This window comes from Puntigrus tetrazona, chromosome 9 (assembly GCF_018831695.1).
Source record: "Puntigrus tetrazona isolate hp1 chromosome 9, ASM1883169v1, whole genome shotgun sequence".
Taxonomy (NCBI): Eukaryota; Metazoa; Chordata; class Actinopteri; order Cypriniformes; family Cyprinidae; genus Puntigrus; species Puntigrus tetrazona.
The window spans coordinates 16,808,914-16,824,203 of record NC_056707.1 but is presented as its reverse complement, the minus strand read 5'-3'; the positions used below and the strand labels follow the sequence as shown (position 1 = coordinate 16,824,203).

The window sequence follows — 15,290 nt, the reverse complement described above, 5'->3', positions numbered from 1 at the left end:
CACAGTTGATTAACACAGTTTTTATATTTTTATGTGATTTATTATGTGATTAAAATGAATTTGGAATAGGGACGATTTAAATATATTCTTTATATATACTTTGCCTGCAGAAATGCAATTGTACCTGTGGTGATATAAACTAGCAAACAACCCATTGCTTTCTGTCTTTGTTGTTTGTTTTTAATTTCAGTAATTTTCCATGTAACAACGATGGCGTAAGCTACATTTCTTTCTTTCCTATTAATTGCATTGTTCATAAAACAATGCTTTTCTCAATTTCCCCGTTCTTTTTCGCACCAATGATGCACGCGCGCCTAAAGTGTATTTAAAAGTTAAAAGTGTAATTATTGTTAACGATCAATGTCAGCGTGTCCTTCGGGGTGGTTCTGGGTGAGTTGAGACGCGCTGATGGGAACTCTCAGATCTGCCATGCTGATGCTGTGAGTGAGTGCATCGGTGAGCCTCTGTATTGTGTTTTGAGGATTTGGGCTTAAATATTCAAAATGGCGGACGGAGGAGCAGCGAGTCAAGATGAGAGTTCAGGACCAGGTAATCATTACTGCATTTTACATATTCATATTCATATTCAAACACTCTTTCTCTCAAGCCAGTAAAGCGCGGTAGGGAAAGCGTAAACAAAATACTCAAACCCGATGTTGCAATCATATGCACCCTTTAAATAAACGTATCGGGGAATAATTCTCTGTCTGTGCGACGGTGAAACTGGCGATGCAGTGCGACGGCAAATTAAAGGAAAATGCCTCCTTTGTGTGATTAGAGCAGCCGCGTTACATATTCATACCGCCGCCGAGAAATCGCCACTTTGCATATTTTATTAGTCATAATCGGCGACAGCTCGCGGGGTTTTGCACTGTCCCCGGTCAGAGGTTGTTAGAATTTTTCAGTTAATCATAACTAAAGGCTACTGTGTGCATGCTAAGCGGCTAATGCTACTCTAGCCGCTTTGTGTTGCTGTATTGTGCCGTGAGCCAATCCCACATATAAAGCTTTGAATATTCATTCGCTCGCAATCAGCCGGCGTCTGCGCAACGTGTTTACGGTGAAAATATGAAAGAGCAGAGCAGCTGGGGCTTGCTTGTTGTACAGTTAGGACACGGCGTGATTTTTTTAATGCCTATTCTCTTGCCTTTTGTGCCCATTGCAGGCGTGTAGCCCTGTTATGTTATTCATGTGGGCCTTCTAGAGCTCAGAATGCGCTGTTCAGCATATTCTATCAGAATGAATCCATTTCATTGTCGAAGGATGGTGGAACGTGCCAAAATGGAACTCTGACGGCGGTTTATACAATGTATCCAGTCCGGTTGTGACAAATTGATACTTTGTGGAACAGCCGGTGTTTCTGTAACGTTGTATCAGCCTGTCTGCTCGAGGAGATGTATGCAGGCAGGCATTATGCCAGCTTTATTTGCTAGTCTAATAGGTGATCCTCAAATAGATCACGGCTTCTCCACTATTGTTCCAGAAGCCGTGTGCCTGTGTTTAGTCATTTTACTGTTTCATCTTCCGTTAGCCGCCAAAAAAGTAATTTTTGCTGTTTTTATTCGCCTGTGACAAATATTATTCGGTGCCTTAGTTATGATTTTGCGTGCGATCATTAATATGTCAATCGTGACGTGGCTTTCGCATATACGGTCGAATCAGAGATTCACAGTTAAGCTTGTGTTCAGATATCATACTCATAATTGGTATTTTTTTTTTCGTATATATATATACATTTTTACAGTACTTTACAGAACATCTACAGAAATTCATATGGTTAAATCTGTAATAGTCCGCTTTTGGCAGTTTTAAAGCTTCCCATAGTAAATATCGATATGTAGGGAAAGTTGTATATATGTATAACAATTGAAGTTTGTTTTTTTTTTTTTAAATTGATGGTTGTGAAATCTGAACAGTTTTTTAATTTAGTTGTAGTACTAATCTAATTATGAATTGGTCTATTACGTCTTGTAATGAAATTCATGTTATTTAGTATTTATAATATTCTAATATTTCATAATGCTCAGAATAAGAGTTTATTGTATATTCAAAATTTCTATTTGAATAAATTTTTTTAAAAGTAATGGTTTGTACATTTGTTCTGTAAGTTATAATTTAATTCAAGTTTTTATATATATATATATATATATATATATATATATATATATATATATATATATATATATATATATATATATATATATGTATATGTTTTTTATAATTTATTTGATTTCAGCCTTTGTTCATTTAGCATAGGTTTTAATTAATAGTAACAACATGATGCACATCTTGGTTAAAGATTTTGGTGTGTTTTTTTCTTCCCATTTTATACAGCTGTCCTGTAATATTATAGAGTACCTTATTAAGGCAAAACAATGTCTTGGCTTATCAAATCAAAGACCAAAGCTAACTGTTGAAAAATTCCATCATAAAACTTACTTCTCAAGAAATTTACCAGTGGGGAAATGTACCACATTTTCTATCTGCTTTAAAATCATTTGTATTCCCCTTCTCACATTTATCACTCATTCTCTGAATACACGAGAACTGTTTTGTTTGTATTTTAGAGTAGCATATAATTGTTTGGCTTCAGACGTGTCACATGACGTATCTATAGGAGTCAGGTGTAAAAGACTTCTAAACTGATAACATTTTGACTCTGTTTGTAGGGCCTAGAGAGACAATAACATGCTGAAACTTGTTTGTTTCCTGTATCCACAGCTCATACCTATAGTGTAAATTACCTGCATGAATCCTTACTTTTATTTTTGTAGTAACTGACTCTTTTCAAGCATAGTTACTGAAACTTCATGGCATTTTGAGTCTCTCTTTGACCATCTGTCTGTATTTTTTTCTTGTGCTTTGAGTTTTTTTCATGCTTTGCTGATATGAACATGTAGAAACAGTCCCTGCAGGCTAACAGTCTATTAATATAAAATATTATAGACCTAAAATCAAGTGTGTTTGTGGTGTTCGCCAGCCTTCGGCAATTATGTGCAACAAAAATATTTGAATTTGTATGTGACCGATTGGAGTGACTTCATGTTCTCCAGTTAAATGGTTTTGTCATACTAAATGATAACATACGAGTGAAAATAATTGTGATCTGTGAAATGTTTTCCATCATACCGTCAAGCGTCTTTAATTTTTCATTAGTTCCTTTCTGAAACTCAAATGTAATGTGTTTTCAAAAGCACACTTTGAATATGAATGATGTTATTTGCTCCTGCTTGCCGGTAATGAAATATTGAAATTATTTTGTCCTCTGTTCTGAGCCCTCTTTCCATAAAATGCCCCAAATGCCTGTTTTATAAAGTGTAATATTTGCATTAAATTGAGGATTTATTTTTTTGTGTTTGCTAATTTGAATATTACTCTTCAGGTTAGTTTTGCCATTAAGCAAAACTGTCATGTGCTTTTCACACAAGTTTGTCTTTGGATCAGAAGGTAAACAAAGAAATAAAAAAATATAATTATAAAATACAGCTGATTTGTTGGATTGTGCTCGTTTTGTAATCTTGCTGTTGTCTGAGTAAAGTTTAGCCCTCTGAAGAAGTATTTTAAGTGTCAGCAGTATTTCTTTATGCTTACTCTGTCAGGTCTTTGTTCTTATGTGTAAATCTCTGTTGTAATTAGGCCAAGCTCTGAAAATATCAGTTAATGAGGTGCACAGTTAATCTGGATATGCAAAGCAGACTTCATGCGCTTTTCCAGACAATACGGCTACAGAAGTCACGGAATTTGATCCGTGAAGTGTTTGGGCCACAGGGGGCTGTATGAATGGGATGGTGGAGAATGGCAAGTAATTTACTTCCCGAACAGCTCCATCCGCAACCTCTGGTGCTTAGAATGTATAAGAAATGCTTCTGAATGCAACCTGCTGTCTTTATGTCCAGATACAGACCTCATCGGTTTGCGCGCTTGATCGCATTGACAGAAAGCTCACCTGTTTCACCTAATTTAACCAGCACTCCGTAGGTAATTGGGCTCGTGCATTGACACACAGTTTTTTTTTTCCCCATTCCTCGTTTTCCTCCAAAGCGATCCAATTAATATGCTAATGAGATGATAAATATTTATGAACATTTAAATTAGGAGAAAGCTCTCAGAGCGCCGTCATGTAAATGAATTGCTTGCAGGACTTCAAAGTGTTGCTCGGCTAATGAAGTGAGGGAGATTTGCATATGGCTTTAATCAGCTGCATACTGATTATGCTTTATTATGGCGCTGGCAGCCGCTTCGCTTCTGTTCCGTTCCAGAATGAAAACGAACTTCTTCACACTCTAGTTGTTATGACAATCATGGCACAGAGAGAGTGAGAGAGAGAGAGCAAAGCAAGCAAGCCGGAGAGACTGAGAGAAAGGCAGCCACAGTTTCAGTGAAGCTTAGCCGTGTTCTGCACGTGTGTTGTTTTTCCACTCCAAACCGTTTAGTTACACAGAGAGAGACTTCTTTGCTTTTGAGGGTTGTCTGTGAAAGGGGTGCTAAGTTTGTTGTGATGCTTGTAGAGCCGCTTGACAAGGCAGGTGCAGCAGCTGCTGGTGAGTGACGTTTGTGGTCGGCAACAGCATTTTTAGATCTGTTTTACTGTATAGTGATGCTATGCTGTCTGGAGTTGAGTGGTGAACGTGTTTGGTTTGTTAATTTACACCAATCAGATTTTCTCATAACGAAACTGAGACATTCTGTGAGGTCAATAGCATATTAAGTAGAATATTTTTTTTGATGTTCAGTTTAAAAATGGTCGAGCATGTTTGATTTTTTTTTTTTTTTTTAACATTGCTGTTTCACTGTTAAAAAGTCACTGCATGATTGGTGTTTGAAGAGAAACTGAAAGTCCGACCCTACTCTGTCTGTTCCAGATTCTAGAATGAGTAATCCATCGGAAACAAGTAAATGTGCAATGGAGAGCGGGGACGAAAACACTGGTGAGTTACAGTTGGAACAGTTGGCTCTTGCATGTTTTTATATTTTCTCAGCTTGGATCTTTTTGCCTTGATCTAACACATTTCTTTTTTTTTACGCTTTGAGTTGAAACACTATGACTTCACAATTTTGAACGTTGTAAAGGGTCACTTATGCAGCTTTGACTGAGGTTGAACATGTAGGACAGTCTCTCAATATGTATTGCAGAACGTTTTTTTTTTTTTTTTGAAATAAGAAGAAAGGCCATGGAGCTGAATATCTTGGTTGAAAAGACCTTTTTGTGTGGCTCTGATCTATTGTGGCATTGACTGCTTTTCTTCTTCCAGGTGCCCAAACAAATGGACTGGACTTTCAGAGGCAGACTGTGCAAACAACAAGCGCAATCACCAATGCACACGCACAGGCCTTGCTCCAACAGGTATAATCTTTTCTCTGCGCTTGCACACACATTTGTGGTCTGTGACATGGATGAAAGAGCTATAGGAATTTAAAGATGTCCCCAGGGCCGTGTGTCTGAGTCACAAAACTGCCACTGTCTTGACGTGCGTGTGTCATTATCATGTTTCAGAATGACTGCTGAGGCTTTCCACCTGATGTCATTGTTGTTGTCTAATTGAAAATAATGTGTGAGATTTGTCGTAACTCTGAAGATTAGAGATTTAAAGCACAACATGCTATCTCCTGGTTACAGGGGAAATTATTGGGCCCCATATGCTAATTAGCTGCTCTGCAGTTGCTCGGAAACAGATGGTTGAGAATATGCAAATCTATGCAGAATTTACATGTACTGCATAACAGTTTCAGTTAATTAGCATACCCGCTTTGCTCTCCGCTTGAAGTCTCAGAAGGCTGCGGTATATTTATATCACCGTTCATCAGTGTAGAACAAAACACATTTGATTTTGGAGAAGAATTTTGGGATGGTCTTCCTCTATCCCTATTGTTTTCTTTGCCCCCATTTCCACATAGACTGAGCAAAAGCTAAAAAGTCATCTTTATTAATCCTGATTTGCTTCTGCTACCAAACTGGAACATTTAAACTAGAAAAAGCATGAACCGTATTGTTCAAAAGAGTACGAAAGTGCCTGTCCGCTTTTTCAGCGCTCTTGGCTCTGAAAGTGTCTTTCCCAATTCATTTTTTCATAGATTTTTTTTTTTTTTTAGAGAAGTAAATTATAGCATTGCAAACATTGATTTGTACATTTATTGTAAACCATTCTCTCTCTCTCACTCTACACACACACACACACACACACATATATATATATATATATATATATATATATATATATATATATATATATATATATATATATATATATCTCTAAAACATTTGAGTGTGATGACAGGCACTATTTGCAGTGCTTCACAAGCTAAAATGTTCTTTCTTGGCAAAATCATGGGTTATATAGTTTTTCATGAGAAGTTCCATTTGTTATACATGATTATTTAAAAATAAATTAAAATATATGGCACTTCTATTCATCATCATTTTCTTCATTCTGAACAGTTGGGTATCAGTTTCCTTTTTGAAGTGGTGGAACCCTTTTGTGACTTAAAATCACCTTTAGGTTGACCATTACTTGTCAGTAGCACAAAAATACTTTATATCACTTCAGGCTGCCAATTCTTGCTGGTTTGATTGGCCAACCTAAAACCTAGACAGGCTTCAGTGTCATTGCATCATCAGTGTGGTATATACATATAAACCTGTTATGTAGTGACACACTGAAATTTCACTGTTTTCTGTTTTGTGCACAAATTCAGGATTGGGGGGGAATCATTGAAATAATAAAAATAATGCACACCCAAGGATTACTGTGTAGGTTGATATATAATAATTCCTGGCTAACTCTAAATGGCACATTTTGACAATGACAACATCTGCAACTACCATTGAGTCCAGGGTAAATGGGCCTATTGCCAAAATGTGGTGATTAGAGGTTAAATGAATTCTTGTCTTTGTTTCTTTGTCTTGCTCTCTTTTCTGCAGTTGACTTTGACTCCAGCGCAGCAGCAGTTATTGCTGCAGCAGGCTCAGGCTCAGCTCTTAGCAGCAGCGGTGCAGCATTCAGCCGGCCAGCAGAGCAGCACTACAGGAGCCAGCATCTCTGCCTCCGCTGCCACCCCATCACCCAGATCCTCTCTCCCCAACCCATCCAGATCACACCTGTAAGAGAGCCGCCAGTCCCGTGACTGAAATGCCTTGTTTTATTTGAATGTATTTATTTAGCCATTCTTTCAGTGCAATTATTATCATTTGAATAAATGGTATTTCAGTAAAGGCAAAACTAAGGGATTACAGACTTTAGCAAATGGGTGGCTGAAAGAAATCGGAACAAATATGTGACCCAGGACCTCAAAACCAATATTACATTATTGGGGAATATTTATAGCAATAGCCAAAAATGTAAAGTATAGGTCAAAATGCTGAATTTTTATTTCATGGCAAAAATCATTAGGACATTAAGTAAAGATCATGTTCGGTGAAGAGATTTGGTAAATTTCGTACCATAAATATATGAAAACTTGCTAAGAACTTTGAGCAATTTTACAGACAATTTTCTTAGTATTTTTTTTTGCACCCTCAAATTTCAGATTTTGTCAGACAAAAATTGTCTCATCAAAACACGCATCATTAGAAAACTTATTTATTCAGCTTACACATCATGTATAAATCTCAGTTTTGAATATTTTACCCTTATGACTGGTTTTGTGGTCCAGGGTCACATATGGAAAAAGATAACACATTAAGAGATAAATATACAATTTTTGATGGAGTTTGCAGACCTTTCAATTTATTCTTTAAATGTGCCAAATGTGTTGGCAAATTTAAAAAGGAGGCATTTCCTCTAGGATCAAAGTTGCAGAAAACGAAACCTAAATGTTTTACTTTGCCGATTGTCATGGAAACAGCAAAATATATTTTTGTAACAAAATCTAAAATGTCTTTACTGTTGAACCCTACTTATTTTTAATTGATGAGGTTGTCATGGCAGTCATAGCTTAACTGGCATGCTTGGTATAGTGACTCATACTAATGTTGTTCACGTTCTGCGTTTGTGTGGAACAATAAAGCAGTTACAGCAGCTGCAACAGCAGCAGAACCTCAACCTGCAGCAGTTTGTGCTGGTCCAGCCGGGCCACCCCATCGCAACACAGCTGCAGCCCGCGCAGTTCATCATCTCGCAGACACCACAGGGCCAGCAGAGTGAGTCCAGTGTCATCTTAACTTTCTCTCCAGCCCTCTGTGTCATCCACCTATCTGATTGCACCGTCTTTCCTCTTGCTCTAACCAGGTCTCCTGCAGGCCCAGAACCTTCTAACTCAACTACCTCAAAGCCAAGCCAACCTCCTGCAGACCCAGCCAAGCATCACACTTGCCACACAGGTCAGGGTCATCCCATTCACCCACTGCATCCATTGTTTTATTTTTGATCTGTTAGACATCTGCAAGAGTGGATTTGCATACACCTTTTGTATCTATTGCAAACAGCGCTGACTGCAGTGTACATTTTTTTCACAGCCTGCTACACCCACACGCACGATAGCAGCGACCCCCATCCAATCCCTTCCTCACAGCCAGACGACACCAAAGCACATCGACACACCCAGCCTGGAGGAGCCCAGCGACCTGGAGGAGCTAGAGCAGTTTGCCAAGACCTTCAAACAGAGACGTATCAAACTGGGCTTCACGCAGGTAAACAGGGATTTACTGCTTACAGTTAATGCGCACTCTTGTTGATCTCACTATTCGGATGTCTCTGGGGTTATTTAGTCATCAGAGAAGCTGAATTATTTTGAATTATTTGCATTCTCCTTCATAAGTCACTTGTAAATTCTTTAACATTTTAATGCTATTGTTTTGCTTGTACCAGGGGGATGTTGGCCTTGCCATGGGGAAACTTTATGGGAATGACTTCAGCCAAACCACCATTTCTCGCTTTGAGGCCTTGAACCTGAGCTTTAAAAACATGTGCAAACTGAAGCCTCTGCTTGAAAAATGGCTAAATGATGCAGGTATGTATTTTCTCTGCTTTAAGCCATTTCTCTTCTTTGCTGCCTTCATTTAGAATAACATTGTATACCATGAAGAATGTTAGAAAGGATATGAAGATTCCTGGTGCATTCCTCTTTAGTTTTGGAGTTCCTCTCAGTGCACTGCAAGTCTCGGGTCTTTTTATATAAAGCTAATGTTTTACTTAATGTTGCTAAGTAGTAGAGCTGATGCTTCAAAGCACATCCGCAGTGCTGTGTGGCACAGGTGCTTATATCACTCCTTTGTGCTTTGTACGCGCTGTTTGTGCAGAGAACCAGACGTCTGACCAGGCCCTGTCCAGTCCCAGCTCTCTTGGCTCACCTGGGCTGGGCATGGAGGGTCTGAACCGCCGCCGCAAGAAGAGGACCAGCATTGAGACCAACATCAGAGTGGCCTTAGAAAAGAGCTTTCTGGAAGTGAGCGACATCTCACATCAGAGCTTATTTGATGAGCAAGTTTTACTAGTGTTTGAACTATCAATTAAATTGAATTAGAATGATTAAATATGCAATTCATATTTTCCGTAATTTAGTTTATTATTTGTATTATTTTTTTATGTACATTAAATTATATACACTCATTTATAATATACAGTAAGATTATAATATATACACAGATTTATATGCTGTGTTTTATCAGAATGCACTGATTTAAAAAATTAGTTGAAAATTTATTCTTTACACTAAAAATATTAAACATTTATAATACAGTAGTAGCCGTTGCAAAATATTTAAAAATACAATTATTGTATTTATTTATAATAACATTTATCATTTTAATATTAAAATATTAATAATAATTTACTTCAGGTTTACATTAATTTATATTATTATTTTTATTATTGTTAGTAGCAGTGTACTTTATTACTACTACTACTACTATAATAATAATAATAATAATAATAATAATTTTTCAGTTTGAACATTGAAGTTTTTTTTAAATCGCATTCGTTGCTATTAGTAGTAGTAATAGTAGTGTATTATATATGATGATAATAATTATAAATAACAATACAGCACTATAAATCTGTAATATTAAACTATAAATTAAAATGTAAATAATCTGTATGATTTAATGATTAATTACCTTCTTGCATGATCAGAAACAAAACATCCACAACATTCACCCCTTCTTTTAACTAACCATACATTCATACAGTCCTGTTCAAACATTTGAGATTGTCTCAACTTAAAAGGTTCCAGCTGAATTATTACTTCCTCAGACCATGGGCTGTAGGCTTGTAGGTCTTTGTGTTTTGTTTGCCGTAAGGGCGCTTTCTTGTGCATTTGCCCTTTTAAGCAGAACCAAAAACCTACCTCTGAGGAGATCACCATGATCGCGGACCAGCTCAACATGGAGAAAGAGGTGATCCGAGTATGGTTCTGTAACCGCAGACAGAAGGAGAAGAGGATCAACCCACTCCAGCAGTGGCAGCGCCGTCAGCACTCCTATCAAAGCAATCTTCTCTCCACCACACCTCTGGTACGCGACATGCAAACTGCCTCCCTTCATTCATCACAGCAGATCTGACTGCTTAAAATAGTGCTAAACCTCCTCCTTTCCTCCTTCCCTCCTTTTACAGGCACCGAGTACAGCAAGTCTTGTGACCAGTAACACACCGACTACAATGACTGTAAACCCAGTTTTGCCTCTCACCAGCACTAGTGTCTCCAGCATCGGTTTCACTGGTAGGCAAGAAAACACTCCTATTGTTCTCCTCACAATCTTTAAAGGGGTCATGTGATGCTATTTTAAAGATATTATTTAGTTTATTAGGTGTAATAGAATTTCTTGACATGCTGTAATGTTCAAAAAACACATTATTTTTCCAACACTTGACATAATTGTATCTCCTCTATGCCCCACCTCCCTCAAACTCATTGTTTCGACAAAGTCCTCCTCTGACAAGCACAGTCTGCTCTGAATGGCCAGCTGGCACAGTGCATTGTGATTGGCCGAATACCACAAGCTTGCAGCAGAAATGTAACACCCCTTTTCTTAATCGTGAAGTCCAGCTTTCAAAATAAATGTAAAACAGTTAATGATGTCCTTAGTAATGTGACCCTGTCTCTCTCGCACACATGACATGTTTTAAAGCCCTGTCACACAGGATGCGGAATGGGCTGCGTTATGAAACCAGTCATTTCCATGGCTTGTGCCGTGCGAGAGCTAAACTCCACACTGGAATGGTCAATAGCAAATACTTAAAACTAATAACAACACATACTTGTTTTTTTTTTTTTTTTGGTTTTTTCCAGAAATAGCCTTTGCATAACCTTTTGTAACCCTGTTGTCTCTAAAATGCAATGCACAAATCCAAAAAAATGGGTTGTGCTGATCTGTCGTAAGTAATCCTAATGATTTCATATACTTTAGGAAGGCCAAATAAAGTGTCAGCATCTCCCTGACTGGCTGCATCAACACTGCTATGCAATCCTTCTATTGTTGCGTGACTATTTGGGCTGCTTTGTGCAAATATTACCACATTTTGACGTAGACATGTGGGGGGGTGTTTTAACTAGCCGTTTAGTCCAGTTTTCTAGTTGTGGGAGACTTTTAACTAACTCTCATACAGATCTTATACTTGCGTGAACGACTACATACCACACTAAAGAACCCTTTTAAAAGTCTTTTATTCCTCCAGGCACAACTATTGGCTCGGCTACCACTAACACTGCATCGGTCATCTCCACAGCGCCTGTGATCACCACCGCAGCATCCTCTCCTTCGCTCAGCCCATCTCCCACCGCAGCGCAGACGTCCTCCTCAGAGCACGCTTCTGCTCAGGAGACGGTGACTGCAGTAAGTTCCTCCCTGGCGCAAACTCTGGGCACTGGGCAGGTGATGGTGGCAGCTCCCAGCCTCTCAGCTGCTCTGCAAGGAGCTGCCCAGCTGCCCACCAGCGCCAGTATCGCTGCCATGGCTGCAGCTGCAGGCCTCAATCCTGGCCTTATGGCATCCTCACAGTTCACTCCTGGGTAAGTGTCATTTTAATCTTCTGAAAGAACCTTGAGCTTGTGATTTGGACATCGGTGTGTTTAATACTTCTCTGGTGTTTCTCGTGCAGCGGGGCTCTTCTAAGTTTGGCACCCGTGGTCTCGGTAGCGCTTTGAGTCCAGCACTGATGAGCAACAGCACCTTGGCCACAATCCAAGGTGTGTGGAGCGGCAAGTACCCTTGAATTTACTTCTATTAATATGGCTCTGCATGTGCATGATGAATATGTGGCAGAAAAACAATGTTTTAGTGGCACTTTTGTCACTATACACTCTCAAAAGCTTTCTGCATTTGAAATATTTGCATACAATTCCAAGATTAAAAATGACTTATTTGCATACAATGAAAATATTCTAAACAACATATTTGCATACAGTGCAAATCTTTATAAGTTCATGTGACCATCTGAGTGCAAGTTTTATAGATAATCTTTTTGTAGTACAATTATTTTTTTATTTATAATATTAATATTTTATATATATATAAAAATTATGAAATTTCTTTAATCCTGTTGTAATATATTATTGTTTAATAGCAGTAGTAGTGTACTTTGTTTCTAATAATAATAATAATAATAATAATAATAATAGCAATAATACTATTCTGCAATTTGTTTATAAAAGTTTATATTAAATCACAAGTTTCTAATTGTTGCTATTAGTATTGTAATAATTTACTTATTATATTATTTTCATAATAACATTAAAAAAATAGTGTTGTATAACTGAACAGAAATTTGAGTTTGTATGGAACGCTTTACATTATCAGAAAGTGAAAATCTACAATATTTCTTTAAGAATCTATATTTTTTAATGATTAACATCAATCTTATTTGGTTGATATGATTGGTAATATAATAGAAAGTATTATTTGTTTAAAAAAATTTAACAAATGAAATATATTACACATTTGCCAGTATCTGAATGCATAAATTACAGAAAATATTTCAAAATGAACGTGCTAGGCCTGGGTATGTAAAGAATAGTCAGTTTCAAGTTGGCAGTCAAAATTTCTATATTGCTGTATTTCTTTTCTACTAATTTTATCTGTTATAGGCCACTGCACCTGGAGTTAAAATGCTGTTCATTGTCTCTTTAGCTCTGGCATCTAGTGGCACTCTGCCGACATACATCCTGGATGGGAGCGGGAACCTGCTGTTTGCCAACACCAGCGCCGGCAGCACCCCTAACCTTGTGACGGCACCGCTCTTTCTGAACCCTCAGAACTTGTCACTGCTTGCCAGTAACCCGGTTAGCCTGGTGTCTGCGGGAGGGGCCGCGGGGGCTGCCGGAGCCCTCAACCTGCACATCACCGCTGATGCCCACCAGAGCGCTGTCACTACAGCAACTATGCCCGCCTCCACCATCACCACGGCCTCCAAGGCCCAGTGAAAGCTTTACCCACTCCTCCTAGACCCCTTTCCTCTTTCTAAGTTTTTTTTTTCTATCTCTTGCTACCACCAAAAACAAACCTTTTAAATAGGATTTAATGTTGTTTTAACGTTATCTTAAAGTTTTAAGTTTATACGTTCTAATTTACACCTTAATCTGCGATGTTTGGACCTCATTGATGGGTTGACTTCAACCAAATCAACCGTAAGCGAATGTTGGCGTCTCTACAGAGCTTGCATCAGGAGAGCAGAAACCTCCCTGGACATTGTGCCAAGCCTCTGTGTGGCGCAAAGACATATTCGCTTTCAGTGAACTCGCTCTTTTCTCCCATTTTCACATGAAACCTCTTCTTCAGAGGTATTTCTGAAATGCTTTTAACCAAAAACTTTGTTTACTCTGTGTTGAATGATACCTTCTTACTGCTGACAGTAACCTCCTCTTCCTCACTGTAGAAAAATGTTCTGTCTATGATCTCTGTCTATGATTTCACTGGAGATCCTGCTTTACAGACGCCCGGTCCCCGTGGAGCGTTTCCTTTTAGATGCACATGATTTATTTTTGTCAAGCAATGGGTTAGCTTTATGTCCATTATCTTACTAACTTGTGGTTACAAGGCTTTAAATGGAGTAATAAGCGGCTGTGATGCGGTTTCATTGCTTTAAGGAATCGTTCGACTGGCCTTTCTTTCTATTGAAATGCTTTCAGATATTGTTTTCATATCATATCGTAGTTTACTCGGTAGCAGAAGACTAGTCTGGGTCTGAATCCTCACCCAGTAACAGGCTCACTTAATATACTAAAAGCTTTAACGAATTATGAAATGATTCGCCACGGAGGAGATGTTCGGCGTGGGCGAAAGTAACTGAGCAGTACAGTCTACTTTTAAGCTTCAGTAACTGAGAGCTCGCAACGTTAGCATCAGGCTATGTAACCACGCAAGGTAAACCTCCTCGCGGTCTTCCTAACATGGGATGTACTTAAGGTATCACCACCTGATTGTGAGGGTGTAGGTCAAGCGAGATAAAGTTGGATGATGTTCAAGTTTTGTTTTGTTTTTGTTTTGTTTTGGGTTTTTTTAGGGTCTTTGGTTTTCTACTTGTGCACAGTATCTGTACCAAAAAACTGGATTTGAGAACTGCAGTCTGCTCGGTTTTTAGCAGAACTTCTGTCACGCTTTAAGAGGTCTTTATTTCGGAGGTCTTTGTATTGCCTCTATTTCAAGATATACCAAAAATCTTTGTTATACCTGTTGCTGTATATTGCTACTGTAGCGTAGTTTAAGCCTAAATATTTATGAGCGAAGGCTCTCGGTAGACCACAGGAAATATAATGCAATATTTTGATCTTTTCCAAAGACGAAAACATAGTTGTTCTTTTTATTTCTTTCATTTGAGATGGCTGCCCCTCCTCAATTTTGTAGTGTCAGTGAAACTAACCAAATAGATCCGAGGTGAGAGCAGGACGTGATACTACAGCAAAGGACCAGTTTGAGGTTTGGGATTGTCCCTCCTGCTGGTCATTGATGAGGACTTTTAGAGACACGAATGGGGGAGTCGGTTTTCCCGTTTTGTTAAGATCATTTCAAATTGTAAACATGGAAGTAAAGCAAGCGCGTTCTTACTTAACAGGCTTTTCGAACATTTTCCCTTCTTTGTAGTTGCAAGGCGCCAGATTCAGTCCTTCGTTATCTGAAATCAGGGCCTTCTCTAAATTTCACTCCAGCCCAATGCGTAGGCTGTACCTTGGAGGACAGAAGCAGGCGTGAAATATCCGTTATAAAGAGGTGAGAACTTAATAAGGGGTTTTAGCCGAATGGTCTGTTTTGTTTTTCCCTACCAATGTAATGCAGCCATGATGTAAAGCTTGAACCAAAGTCGATTTCTCACTAGCTGCTGTGCCTGTGTGTGCCAGTGTAATGCTGACCACACTTTCACTAC

At 38.5% G+C, this 15,290-nt stretch overlaps 1 pseudogene; it reads left to right on the top strand.

Annotated features, from left to right (window-relative positions):
* The first annotated feature begins 410 nt into the window (after positions 1-410).
* Positions 411-13,648, top strand: LOC122352128 (annotated as a pseudogene).
* The last annotated feature ends 1,642 nt before the right edge of the window (positions 13,649-15,290 follow it).